The sequence below is a fragment of the Trichosurus vulpecula genome, chromosome 6 (genome assembly GCF_011100635.1).
Source record: "Trichosurus vulpecula isolate mTriVul1 chromosome 6, mTriVul1.pri, whole genome shotgun sequence".
In the NCBI taxonomy this organism is placed as follows: Eukaryota; Metazoa; Chordata; class Mammalia; order Diprotodontia; family Phalangeridae; genus Trichosurus; species Trichosurus vulpecula.
Genome location: NC_050578.1, coordinates 154,219,954 through 154,233,093, shown reverse-complemented (window position 1 = coordinate 154,233,093; position 13,140 = coordinate 154,219,954). Strand labels below are relative to the sequence as shown.

General features: G+C 39.6%; 1 protein-coding gene across 1 annotated transcript in view; it reads right to left on the bottom strand.

The window, feature by feature from the left end:
* Positions 1-13,140, bottom strand: part of PPAT (phosphoribosyl pyrophosphate amidotransferase) — a 53,676-nt gene that overhangs the window by 39,548 nt on the left and 988 nt on the right. The gene's annotated exons all lie outside the window — the stretch shown is intronic.

Here is a 13,140-nt window from a genome sequence, read left to right as displayed (position 1 = left end):
GAACATGCATAAATTCAACTAGAAAAAAAATGAAACAGATGAAAAACAGAACATATTTGAGCATTTCTATAACTATCTGTTTTCTTCATTGACAACAACGAAGTCACCATATTTTGAATATTTGATATGTCATGTAGAAATTGAAAATAGCCCATAAGAAACTGAGTCTGGAGAAGAACAACTGCACACCGATTAACTGTCCAGGACAATTTTAAATAACATTATTTTTAAAAGATTTTCAAGGTACCTGAAAGAGCATGAAGACACTAAATGACTAACAGCCTGGAGGCCACAGGTGCCCCTCTAAGTCCGCAAGTGCAGTCCTCTGACTGAATCCAAGTATTATATAACAAGAAGTTGGATTCGGTCAAAAGGCTGCACCCAAGGACCTAGAAGGCCACATGTGGCCTCCAGGCTGCACGTTCCCTTTGCCTGGACTAGGATATGCTTACTGACTGACTGAGGGAAAAAAATCATAAGAGTACCCTTGGTGTAATCATGAAAATCCTTGGTATAGCACAGACAGTGCTGGTCAATGCCACTATTAGGTCTATATCCCCTAAGAGGTCAAAGAAAGGAAAGAGACCCATTTGTACAAAAATAGTGATAGCAGCTCTTCTTTGTAATAGCAAAGAACTGGAACCCAAGAGGGTGCCCACTATTTAGAGAATGGCTGAACAAATTATGGCATACTTTTATGCAGTAAGAAATGTCAAAAAGAATGGTGTCAGAAAAAGCTGATTAGATTTTTATGAATTAATGTAGAGTTAACAAAATCAGAAGACCTTAAAAAAGAAAAGGGCAACCTTGTAAACAAATATAAATAACTTTGAAAGAGAAATATAAGTAATGTAATGACCACGATTTCAGAGGACAAGAAAGTATGCTACCTACCTCTTGCTTGAGAAGTGATAGACTCAAGATTCAGAAAGAATATACATTTTAGATCTTGGCCAGTAGATTCCTTAATTATACGTTATGTTACAAATTTTGTTTTTCTTAATTTTACAGTAACACTGGGAAGAGGTGGAAGGATGAGAAAATATATGCTTGTTAACTTTTAGAAAAATGAATGTTTTTTTTTAATTTATTTAATATATTTAGTTTTCAGCATTGATTTTCACAAGAGTTTGAGTTACAGATTTTCTCCCCGTTTCTACCCTCCCTCTGACTCCAAGATGGCATATATTCTGTCTGGTTGCCCCATTCCCCAGTCAGCCCTCCCTTCTTTCACCCCACTCCCCTCCCATCCCCTTTTCCCTTCCTTTCTTGTAGGACAAGATAAATTCCTATGCCCCATTGCCTGTGAATCATATTTTCTAGTTGCATGCAAAAACTTTTTTTTTGTTTTTGAATATCTGTTTTTAAAACTTTTGAGTTCCAAATTCTCTCCCCTCTTCCCTTGCCACCCACCCTCCCTAAGAAGTCAAGCAATTCAACATAGGCCACATGCATATCATTATGTAAAACCCTTTCACAATATTCATGTTATGAAAGACTAGCTATGTTTTGCTCCTTCCTAACCTATCCCCCTTTATTGAATTTTCTCCCTTGACCCTGTCCCTTTTCGAAAGCGTTTGTTTTTCATTACCTCCTCCCCCATCTGCCCTCCCTTCTATCATCCCCCCCTTTTTATCTCCTTCCTCCTACTTTCCTATGGGGTAAGATACCCAATTGAGTGTGTATGGTATTCCCTTCTCAGGTCAAATCTGATGAGAGCAAGATTCACTCATTCCCCCTCTCTTCCCTTCCTACAGAACTGCCTTTTCTTGCCACTTTTATGCGAGGTAATTTACCCCATTCTATCTCTCCCTTTCTCCCTCTCTCAATATATTCCTCTCTCATCCCTTAATTTGATTTTATTTCTTTTAGATAACATCCTTTCATATTCAACTCACCCTGTGCCCCCCCCTCTTTCATATATATACACACATATATATACATACATACACACACACATAAATGCATATATATGTGCATATTCCCTTCAGCTACACTAATACTGAGGTCTCATGAATCATACACATCATCTTTCCATGTAGGAATGTAAAACAAAACAGTTCAACTTTAGTAAGTCCCTTGTGATTTCTTTTTCTTGATTATCTTTTCATGCTCCTCTTGATTCTTGTTTGAAAGTCAAATTTTCTATTCAGTTCTGGTCTTTTCACTGAGAAAGCTTGAAAGTCCTCTATTTTATTGAAAATCCATATTTTGCCTTGGAGCATCATACTCAGTTTTACTGGGTAGGTGATTCTTGGTTTTAATCCCAGCTCCACTGACCTCCAGAATATCTTATTCCAAGCCCTTCGATCTCTTAATGTAGAAGCTGCTAGATCTTGGATTATTCTGTTTGTGTTTCCACAATACTCAAATTGTTTCTTTCTGGCTGCTTGCAGTATTTTCTCTTTGATCTGGGAGCTCTGGAATTTGGCGACAATATTCCTAGGCGATTTCTTTTTGGGATCTATTTGAGGAGGCGATCGATGGATTCTTTCAATTTCTATTTTACCCTCTGGCTCTAGAATATCAGGGCAATTCTCCTTGATAATTTCTTGCAAGATGATATCTAGGCTCTTTTTTTGATCATGGCTTTCAGGTAGTCCAATAATTTTTAAATTATCTCTCCTGGATCTGTTTTCCAGGTCAGTGGTTTTTCTAATGAGATATTTTACATTGTCTTCCACTTTTTCATTCCTTTGGTTCTGTTTTATAATATCTTGATTTCTCATCAAGTCACTAGCTTCCACTTGCTCCAGTCTAATTTTTAAGGTAGTATTTTCTTAAGTGGTCTTTTAGACCTCCTTTTCCATTTGGCTAATTCTGCCTTTCTAGGCATTCTTCTCCTCCTTGGTTTTTTGGAGCTCTTTTGCCATTTGAGTTAGTCTATTTTTTTAAGGTGTTTTCTTCTTCAGTATTTTTTTGGGTCTCCTTTAGCAAGTCATTGACTTGTTTTTCATGGTTTCTCACATTATTCTCATTTCTCTTCCCAATTTTTCCTCTACTTCTCTAACTTGCTTTTCCAAATCCTTTTTGAGCTCTTCCATGGCCCGAGACCAGTTCATGTTTTTCTTGGAGGCTTTTGTTGTAGGCTCTTTGACTTTGTTGACTTTTTCCGGCTGTATATTTTGGTCTTCTTTGTCACCAAAGAAAGATTCCAAAGTCTGAGACTGAATCTGGGTGCGTTTTCGCTGCCTGGTCATGTTCCCAGCCATCTTACTTGACCCTTGAGTTTGTCGTCAGGGTATGATTGCTTGTAAAGAGTACTGTGTTCCATGCTTGGGGGGATGCACTGTTGACCAGCACTCCTCCTTCCCCAAGAACCCCCAACCTGGACTGGACTTAGATCTTCAGCAGGCTCTGCACTCCCGCTGGGATCCACCACTTAATTCCTCCCACCAGGTGGGCCTGGGGCTGGAAGCAACTGCAGCTGTAGTTCTGTAGCTGCCCTACCTCCGCTGCCCCTGGGGCGGTGGCCAAAACTGAACTCCTTCTTTCACTCTGTCCCCAGCAGCTTTTCCCACTAACCTCTTTTGTCTTTGGTGTTTGTGTGCTGAGAAGTCTGGTAACTGCTGCAGCTCACTGATTCAGGGCACTAGGGCATGCTCCGCGCCGCCAACACACTGGGCTCTGCTCCCCTTCGCTCCCAGCTCCGTGTGGGATAGACCTTACCAAAAGACCATCCAGGTTGTCCTGGGCTGGAGCCCTGCTTCCCTCCGCTATTTCGTGGGTTCTGAAATTCTTCTCTGTTGTCTTTGGTGTTTGTGGGTTGAAAAGTCTGGCAACTGCCACAGCTCACTGATTCAGTGCACTAGGGCCCACTCCGCCCGGCTCCTGTCTGGTTGGTCTGCGTGGCCAACGCTGGGCTCTGCTCTGCTCCCCTCCCAGCTCCATGCGTGATAGACTTCACCCAGCAACCATCCAGGCTGTCCCGGGCTGGAGCCCTGCTTCCCTCTGCTATTTTGTGGGTTCTGCAGTTCCACAATTGGTTCAGAGCCATTTTTTTAATAGGTTTTTGAAGGGACTTGGCGTGGAGCTCACGCTAGTCCCTGCTTTCCAGCCACCATCTTGGCTCCGCCCCCCTGAATGTGTTTTTTTTTAAGTGTGCTGGACTAAACCAGGAAGGTTCTGGATTTAAATCCTTCTTATAAGATGACTAACAATGTGACCAAGAACAAATCTCTCCAATTAGAATGTAAAGAAACCTCTCTCTAAATAACAAATTCACACTTGCTCTTGAACTGAGGCTCAGCCTCTTAACCCAATCAACTCTATAAGTGACTAAACCAGCCTTGAACCTAGGTCCTATTGGACTCCTCAGACCAACGCTATTATGCTATGCTGCTTCTCAGCATGTTCATCTTTAAAATGGCAAAGATATCTACCTCACAGGGATGTTGTGAGATTCAAAAAACCTTTAGTGTTAGATATAAATGTTCACTATTTATACACCATTAGTCCCCCCACAAAAGCAGATCTGGTTATACTTAATGAACATAAGAGATAACAGTTTCAATCAGACAGCTTACAGGAAAAAGACTATTTCCTGTTTTTATTGATTACAACAAAGGATTTTACTCTAAGTAACAAAATATATCCTTAAGCATCCCTACAAAGTGTTTTCCAAGGATGTTACATCATGTAACTCCTTGAAAGACACATCCAAAGAAGCAATTTTGTTTAAGAACCACATCCCTACAAGGTGTTTTCCAAGGATGCTACATCATGCAACTCCTTGAAAGATACATCCAAAGAAGTAATTTTGTTTATGAACCCTGATTATCCATATCAATACTTCAGGGATCTGTAATTTTGTCTTTGTGGGTAACCCACTACTGTCAGAGATCACACTCTCTACAATTTGATGGATGGTCTTCAAGAGACACTCTTGCCAAAAAATGCCATGCCCCTACAATCAAGGCTATTGAAGGTAAGCCAGGCTGTCCTGAGACAATGGCTGCGCTGCCATTCATTGGTCCTGTTATTGAAACATTTTCATCCTGGGGTGACATGCTGGAGCTTGCAGCCTTCTGGCATATGCTGAGGGAGCACAGAATCACCTCCACTTGTGAGAAACGTGGTTTTGGGGATCGCTGGACTTCCTAGGCAGGGCCAAAGTCCTGAGGAAGAACGCTGTGATAATCCCTAGGGAAGGCTATACAGACCACAGGACTCCCAGAGGAAGACCAAGTGGTAGCCATCCCTTAATCTGTGGGGATCACGGGGCCTCCTAGGGGTCAGACCCTAAGGACGACCCAAGCGATGGCCCCTTAGGATGGCGATAAGATCACAAGGCTCCCAAGACAGGGCCGGAAGTCCCAAGTGATATCCCCTTAAGAAGGCCGTGCAGACCACAGGGTTCCCCAAGAGAATCCAGAGTGGTAGCCCTCTTAACACTGCAGTGGGGATCACAGGACACCCCAAGACAAGATCCAGGAGTAAGCCCGGCGAGCTTTCGCTGCCTGTTGCTTCCCTTCACTTGACCTTAGGAAAATCCATGTGATTTGCCCATTCACACCCAAAGAACTCAGGACCAGAGTGGGTAGAGGAAGGCATTTTATTACGCTCCCCGAGAGATCGGGTGTAGTGCTCACAGGAACACTCACACTAATACAGCTGCAGGAGCGGGGGTAACCATTCCCTCCACTCCTGCTAGAGTCATGGTTAGTTTACAATCTTTGTTTTTTTACATAGTTTTCCTAGGTTATACATTTTATACAGGTAGGATAATAAGAAGCAAAAGTGAAGTTAGATTTTCCTTGTCTTAGTTAAGGATTAAACTATATTCTTTTACTTCCCCTACTTTCCCTCTTTAACATATGCAAATTACACAAATCAGTAGGCCTGGATTCTTGACCAAGACCAGAACCTAGAGAAGCTTGAACAGGTTCAAGTGGGTTTGGCCTCTCTAATTCCCTAGACTGCCTTCTCAAAAAGCATGCACATGCATACAAGCCTCTGACCTCTCACCTGACCGACCTTGAGGCCTGGTCTCTGCTAAAGCTGGGGTGGGGGAGGGCAGGGAAGCACACCTTTAGTTCTGTGGAAACAAAACTCCTCCTCCCATTTCTTACACACTCAGTAGGTAGGTAAGAGAACATTAGCCAAAGAGCAGTATTAAGAAAGGCATGAAATGACCATGTGATGAGCATATTCAAGAAGGATTCCCTACAAAGGACAAGGAAATCATCTTCCTGTCTATGGATGACATGATGTGGAATTTTGAACCCCAGAATATTATAAGGCTTCTTAAAAATAAAGATTAGGAAGTATTCTATCAATCCAAAGAGGAAAAACAAATTGGAAAAAAGAAATTATCTATGACATGTAGCTGGATGGCCAAATCATTGAGCTAATCCACTTGGACATTCAGGGCAGATGAGCAATAAGCTGGGCCCAGAAATAAACAGGAAAGAGAAAGTGGGTAGGCTTGCATTTGGATAACTACTCCAAACTAAAACCCCCAAGAAGCTACTTTCCAACCACAAAGACACAACAGTCTTCTTGCATTATTATATGGCTGTGAAACATGGTACATGCCAACATCCAAAGAATGAAAATTCTGAGTGAATCAAAAGGGAATGGTAGGCTGTAACATGCTACCAATAATAACTTGCAAGCAATGATATGAAGATTACTATCCAAAAAATGTACCACTGGAAAATGAAGATAAACCAGTTCTATGGCAAGTTTTGTTCCTGTGGAATGTTAAAAGAACTATAGGATCTGTGCAATATTTGGTAGTCTTCTGTGGATAATTTATGGACAAAAGCCACACAGCATAATAAATAGATGATTGTTAGGAAGAATACCAATATTGATGACATGTGCCATCCTGTCATGGACCTACTGAAATATATTTATGTAACTTTAACAGGAAAACATTGAGTTAAACAAGGTTTACTTGAAGGTCCTTCTGAGTTGTTTCTTTCTGTAATTGGCTATGTATTACAATGCACTTGGAAAAACACAATTCTTTAATGAAATACAGACACAGGACCATAATCCGTAATATAGAATTATTCAAAAATCATCCCAAAAGGCACATTTAATCAACCATATATCCACATTCACTCACTTCCTTTAAATCTGTCTCTGGACACAACTGCCAGGAGCCAAACTGGAAGGCAAGGGTTAGGGAGTGCCATGAAAGATTCACCTAGGCATAACTGTAACCCCAGAGACAAATTTCCTTGAAGGTAGGGAATATCAGATGATATTTCTCTGTAAGTATCATGAGCTAGAAGCAGCAATGGTGATCCAATAGGTGCTACCACTCCGAGGGCTCCTGGGCCTTTCTGCCAGTTGGTGGCAGGTGGCCAGCAATTGTTGCGGGAATCACAAGAAAGGAGGTCCCCTTTTCCATAAGGATTTCTCTCCTCCATAACAAGTTATCCAAACTGGACTGGGCAGAAGCAACAAACCTCCTCTGGTCTCTACTACCTTTCCTGCAATATCAAACCACTGAAGGCCTAGGCAGAAATTAAAATAAATATGTTTTAATAAATTAAAAGAAGGAGAAATAACAAGCTCGAGAAATTTTAGAGTTAAAAAGAAATATTAAAAATGTATTAAAATAGGCAGTTTCTAGAACCAAAAACATTTATTACAGAGCTCCCCCATTTAAGATACATAAATATTAAAAATTTGCCCTTGTACTTACTTATATATACTATGATGGATATAGGTAAAGCACCTGGTTAACTTTAAAGAGCTATCTATAAACATCAGGATTTGGTTTTTTGGCCAAACCTATGGCTTCAATGATTATGGAAATTCTGGGTAAGTAAAATTCCTTCTACCAACAGAGATCATTAACTGTGGTAGTTTTTAAGCCATATATTGTCACTGAGAAGTTAAGAGACTTATCCAAAGTCACATATCAGCTATGAGATGATACATGCAGAACTTGAACTCCGGTCTTCTTGAATCTAATATCAGTTCTCTTCTACTACAGTCCTCAATCCACTAGACACTCTGCATCTCAAATGGCTACTGATGTTCATTACACATAGGGCTCTTCAAAAATAAACAATGCTTTCTCAGGCCTAATACCAGATGTTATAGTGCTCTAAACCTCCTGCTTCCTAATATATCGAGCACAGGTCAGGGCATAACATTTGTTACTGTCAAGAGGGCACCAACTGCCTGGGTTCAAATCACAACTCTGACACTTACCAGCCTGTAACCTTTGACGAGTTAATTAAAATTCCCTAGGCCTCAACTACCAATCTGTAAAATGAGGAGACTGGACTAGATCAATGGTGTCAGACTCAAATAGAAACATTTATTGACTCAGAAAACCGCAATTAATAATATCTATGTTGTATTTTTATTTATTTTGTTAACTATTTTCCAATTACATTCTAATCTGACTTGGCAGCACTGAGTTTTGCAGGTTTCAGGTACCCATGAATTTAACACTTCTAGATTAGATGATCTCTGAGGTCCCTTCCAATTCTAACATTTCATGATTCAAGATCTTACATGCCCTTGCAGTAAATACGCTATGTTCTGCCTCTAGAACTGGTCCCTCTGCCTCTGAAAAGGAATGCTTCTGACACCATTATGCATCAGTTCCGCCCAAGTACAGCAGAACAAAAAGACTCTACAGACAATCTCTACAGACAGGAAACAAAGCATATCAACCTACCACAGTCTGCCAGTCAGGTAAGCCCTCCTAAATTTTCATCACATGGAAGACTATTTTTGTGCATAATTAATTCATAAGACTGCCAAATTTTTGTCAGTCTTCTCACGGTTGTCCATTACTTAACAGATATTGATGAGATTCGTAGCCTAAAGAACACAAGATCTTATACTGTAATTAAAGATATAATTTCTGAAATGAGGAAGATGCCCTTCCTCAAGTATATGTTGGTCCTATCAAACCATTTCTGGAATACTATATTCAGTTCTGGGCACTATATTTCATGAAGGATATTGACAAGCTGGAATACCAGCAGATGAGAGTGACCAAGACAGTAAGGAGGACATAGAAACCATTTCATCTAAAAATTGGTTGAAGGAACTGGAGACGTTTAGCTTAGAGAAGAAAAAACTTAGGCTATCGTAACTGTCTTTCAAGTATTTAAGGTCTAACATGTAGAAGGATTAGGCTTGTTCATTTGGTAACAGAGGGCAGAACTATAAGAGAGAAGTAAAAATTGCACAGACAGATTTAGGCTTAACTTAAAGGAAGCATTCCTAATAGCTCAGACTATCTGCAAGGGAAAGGGATTTCTCTATAGTAGATTGCTCCTCAATGGAAGTCTTCAAGGAAAGGCTGGATAATACTTGAGGAGATGCCATAGAGGAGATTCCTGTATAGGTAGAGATGGGACTAGAAGGACTCTTAAGTTGCCTTCCAACTTAGATTTTGTAATAGTGAATTACATAATTTACAAGTTGCTGCTCAATTAAAGATTGATTTTTTTTGTGACTCAGGCCTAATATATAGAGTTACTTACGGTAATTAAATTAATACCAATGCAGTTGTTTCCAAACTGTGGTTCTCCAACCTGAGGATCCAAGGTGATTGCAAACAGCTAATAACTATTTTATGTCCTAAACAATAGAATTATAAACCTCAGTAAATAACAAATCCACTTAGTTGCAGAATCTAAAACCATCTTATATGAAACAAATCTGTTGACTCCTTTTATAGTATGCATCAAGAAGCATTTAGTAAGCACCTATATGCAAAACTTTGTACCAGGTGCTAGGAATACAAAGGGAAAACCCTAAAACTCTAAAAAAGGAACTTTAATTCTATTGGGAGAGGCCCATAAGTAAACACAAAATAAACAAATACAAGGTAATTTGGGGGAGGAAGCACTAACAGGGGCTTCAGGCAAGTCTTCATGTTCGAGGTGACCATTCCGAAATGTCCTAAATAGTTAAGCCTCCATAAAATAAGGCAGTATTTTATTCTGAAATATTTGGTCTGATACGTTTGGCAAAAAAACTTGGAAGGGATGGGGAAAGGAAAATCTATTTTGTTCACAAATCTCTTTGCATAAGGGGATGTTCTATAGCACTATTTAAAAAATAAAACCCTGTCAGGAAAAAGGACACCTCTTTCTTGTTGTAAAATATTAGTCTAAAGCTTCCTTTGACAAGAAGCCAAACTACCCAACAAATCTGCAAGTGGACAGAATGTCTGCTAAAAATAAGTGCTAATAAATGGTCCTACCATGGATTAAGTAACCAAGAGCAAACTCGATTTGCTTTTATATGAAGTGTATTACTAGTAGAAATTCTGGAGCTCTCTCTAAACAGTGTTTCAAATTCAGGGACCGAGATCCTGAGCTCAGCTGCCTAGAACATGCCCAAAGTGAGAGATGCAAGACAGAACCAAGTATGATTACTACAAGGGCTTCGGTAATTTTGCCCTTCAGTTACCACATTTTACAAAGGAAATAAGCAGTCAAACCTTTAAACTTTTATACCACAGATAATGAAATCAAAGAACCTTCAGAATAATCCAAGAAGACTTGTCTAACTTTACTGAAAGACACAGAAATCCAACTGTCTCCAACCCTTGTTGACATATATGGGCCCACTGGTAAAGTGAGTGGAGTGCTAAAAGAGGTCTGGGTTTCTGAATGTACTTTATTAGAACTGAGGGAGTTAAATCTCTAGCCCAATCAGAATCAGTTCTCCAAAAGAGAGAACACCACTCCTCTAAATACCCTTGCTAGGTCAGACTAACATAGGCTCGGAAAGTTAATGGTTCCCTATTTTCACTTGGGAATTCATAAAGAAGCAATTTATTTCCATTAAGTCCTTTGTTCACCCCAGTAATGGCTGGCTTCTGAAAATTGTTAACTTCTGACACAACAGTCTCTGCTAACAATAACATGTAGTCTGAATCTGACAGGTTCCAACTTCTAAATCCAGTTTTATCTTGCTCTAGGCTAGCATATAATGGAATCACATTTTTACTTCCTGATGGTTTTGCATCTAATTCTCAATTTGGCAGAGAGGTTTTTTTTTTCCCCAACATAAAAGCCAGTAGTTGAATATAAGGCTTTGTAATAAGCTGAAGCTATCAAACCACCTCTGACCAGGTCTTTCTAAGGAACAGACATACATGTAATTAAACAATTAGTTCCTACAGATTTTTAAGAGTAGCTTTACAACTTACTCCTCAGGAGGAGCCAGTAATGAAGTGGGGGAAGGGGTTAAAGAGAGGAGCTTATGCAGCTGATTTAACCTTTGTTTACACTTGTAGAACACAAGGTTGAGAAGCAAAGCTTTTATTGTTTCATGCAACATTCTTACTAACCGCCCAAAGTATCCAGTCTCCCCAAAGTGCTCTTATAAGCTAAACTGTAAGCAGTAACCATAGAGCACTTTCCTAAAATGGATACTGTAGATCCATTTTGTGATTATGACAGGATTCAATAGGTTTCTCTTCTCAACATTGCTTCTCAACATTAATATCAATTTGGGGAAAGTGAAGAAAAAATAATGCTTGTAACTAAATCTCTTCCCTTCTGAAATGACCATTTTGGGAGGAGAGAGAGGAATTTTATCCAATTTTAGCCAATTCAAGGTCAACTCATAGTCCTGAACAAGTCAAGAAAAGGATCCTTAATGTTTTGTTTTTCCAGTAGGTGGCAAATCTGATGGCAGTATTATTCAGTAATACTTACATACAAAACTTACTTTACTACCAAGACATAAAGTCAAGTCTTCTGATTATGACTAAAGTAAAAGATAGTTGACTTCAGTCAGAACAATTCAAGGATTAATCAAAGATAAGTTATTCATACTATTCATACTGAGTCTTGTAAATCATATATGTGCCTTTCTGAAAGAGGGGTACACTCAGATCAATTTGTTGTTCACTTAGCAGCAAGGAACAGAAAAGATCTGACCTTTTTCAACTACCTCTAGTCCCAAAAACTGTTGACACATAAGGTAAGAGACAGAAACAAATGACTAATCTGTTTTAAGTGAATTTGTACTAGTAATGCCAAAGATATCTAGCTTTGCAAGTAAGCTATTAATGCCATGTTGCCTTAGAGAAATTACATAATACTTTTTAATGATAATCAATGTCTCATTTCTTCTAACTCAAAAGGAAAACCCGCATTAACCATCTTTAACACTCAGGATAAATCAGGTGGTGAGACAAGTAAAAATAACATACATCAAAGCAATTTGTTCATTCCAAGTCTGTGGGCTTAATTGCACAAATATTACCTCCATTTTACACATTAAGATAAATTGCAGCTCTGAATCCAAGACCCTTGTGCAGACGGATTTAATACTTTAGCCAAGATTCAAACCCAATTTTCCCGACTACAAGAAGTTAGTCACCAAGCATTTATTGTGCCAGGCACAGTACTAAGTGCTGAAGCTACAAAGAAAATCTAAAAGTCCCTGTCTCAAGGAGCTCTGACTAATGGGGGAGATAACATGCAAATAACGGAAGGTAAACAAGAGACAGACAAGTTCAACCGCAGATAATCAAGAGGGAAGGCACTAATATTAAATGTATCAGCAAAGGCTCACCATACAAGGTGGGACTTTAGCTGGAACTTAACAGGAACCAAGAGAAGATCAGAAACATTACTAAGGTCTCTCATCAACTGCTTTTAGCTATAGATATGTATACATATATAAATGTGCGTACATGTTTTTACACATATTCCTTACATAAGGTAAAAATCGAGATTTACCTAACTAGTAAGTAAATTATCAGCTAATTTTTTCCAGAGGTATCTGATCAACACCTAACATTTAAACTCAAGCACTTATTCTCAAATTGATCATTTTTCTATTAAGCTAGTCTTCTTCTGTTTATTAAAGCTAGGAGCTAGATTTCTCCTCACGTTTCTTTTCAAGTCTCTAATTCTCAAATGCCACAACTATGTTTCCCTGAATGTCAGTGTCCAAAGCTTCCGCCGCCTGGATCCCCAGAGCGCACACTTCAGGGTGACCAGGTACTAGGGGTGCTTCCAGATCCTACGGGGCTGGATCACGAGAACGGCTCAAGTGGCTTGGAGATCGGGAAGGACAACCTGTACCCTAAGGTCGTGAGAGGCAGTGGGTGCAAGTGAACAGGGTGCAAATCCGGACCCACAGATAGAAGAACTTGCAGAGCTCGCGTCTCCCCCCCCCCAAACCCAC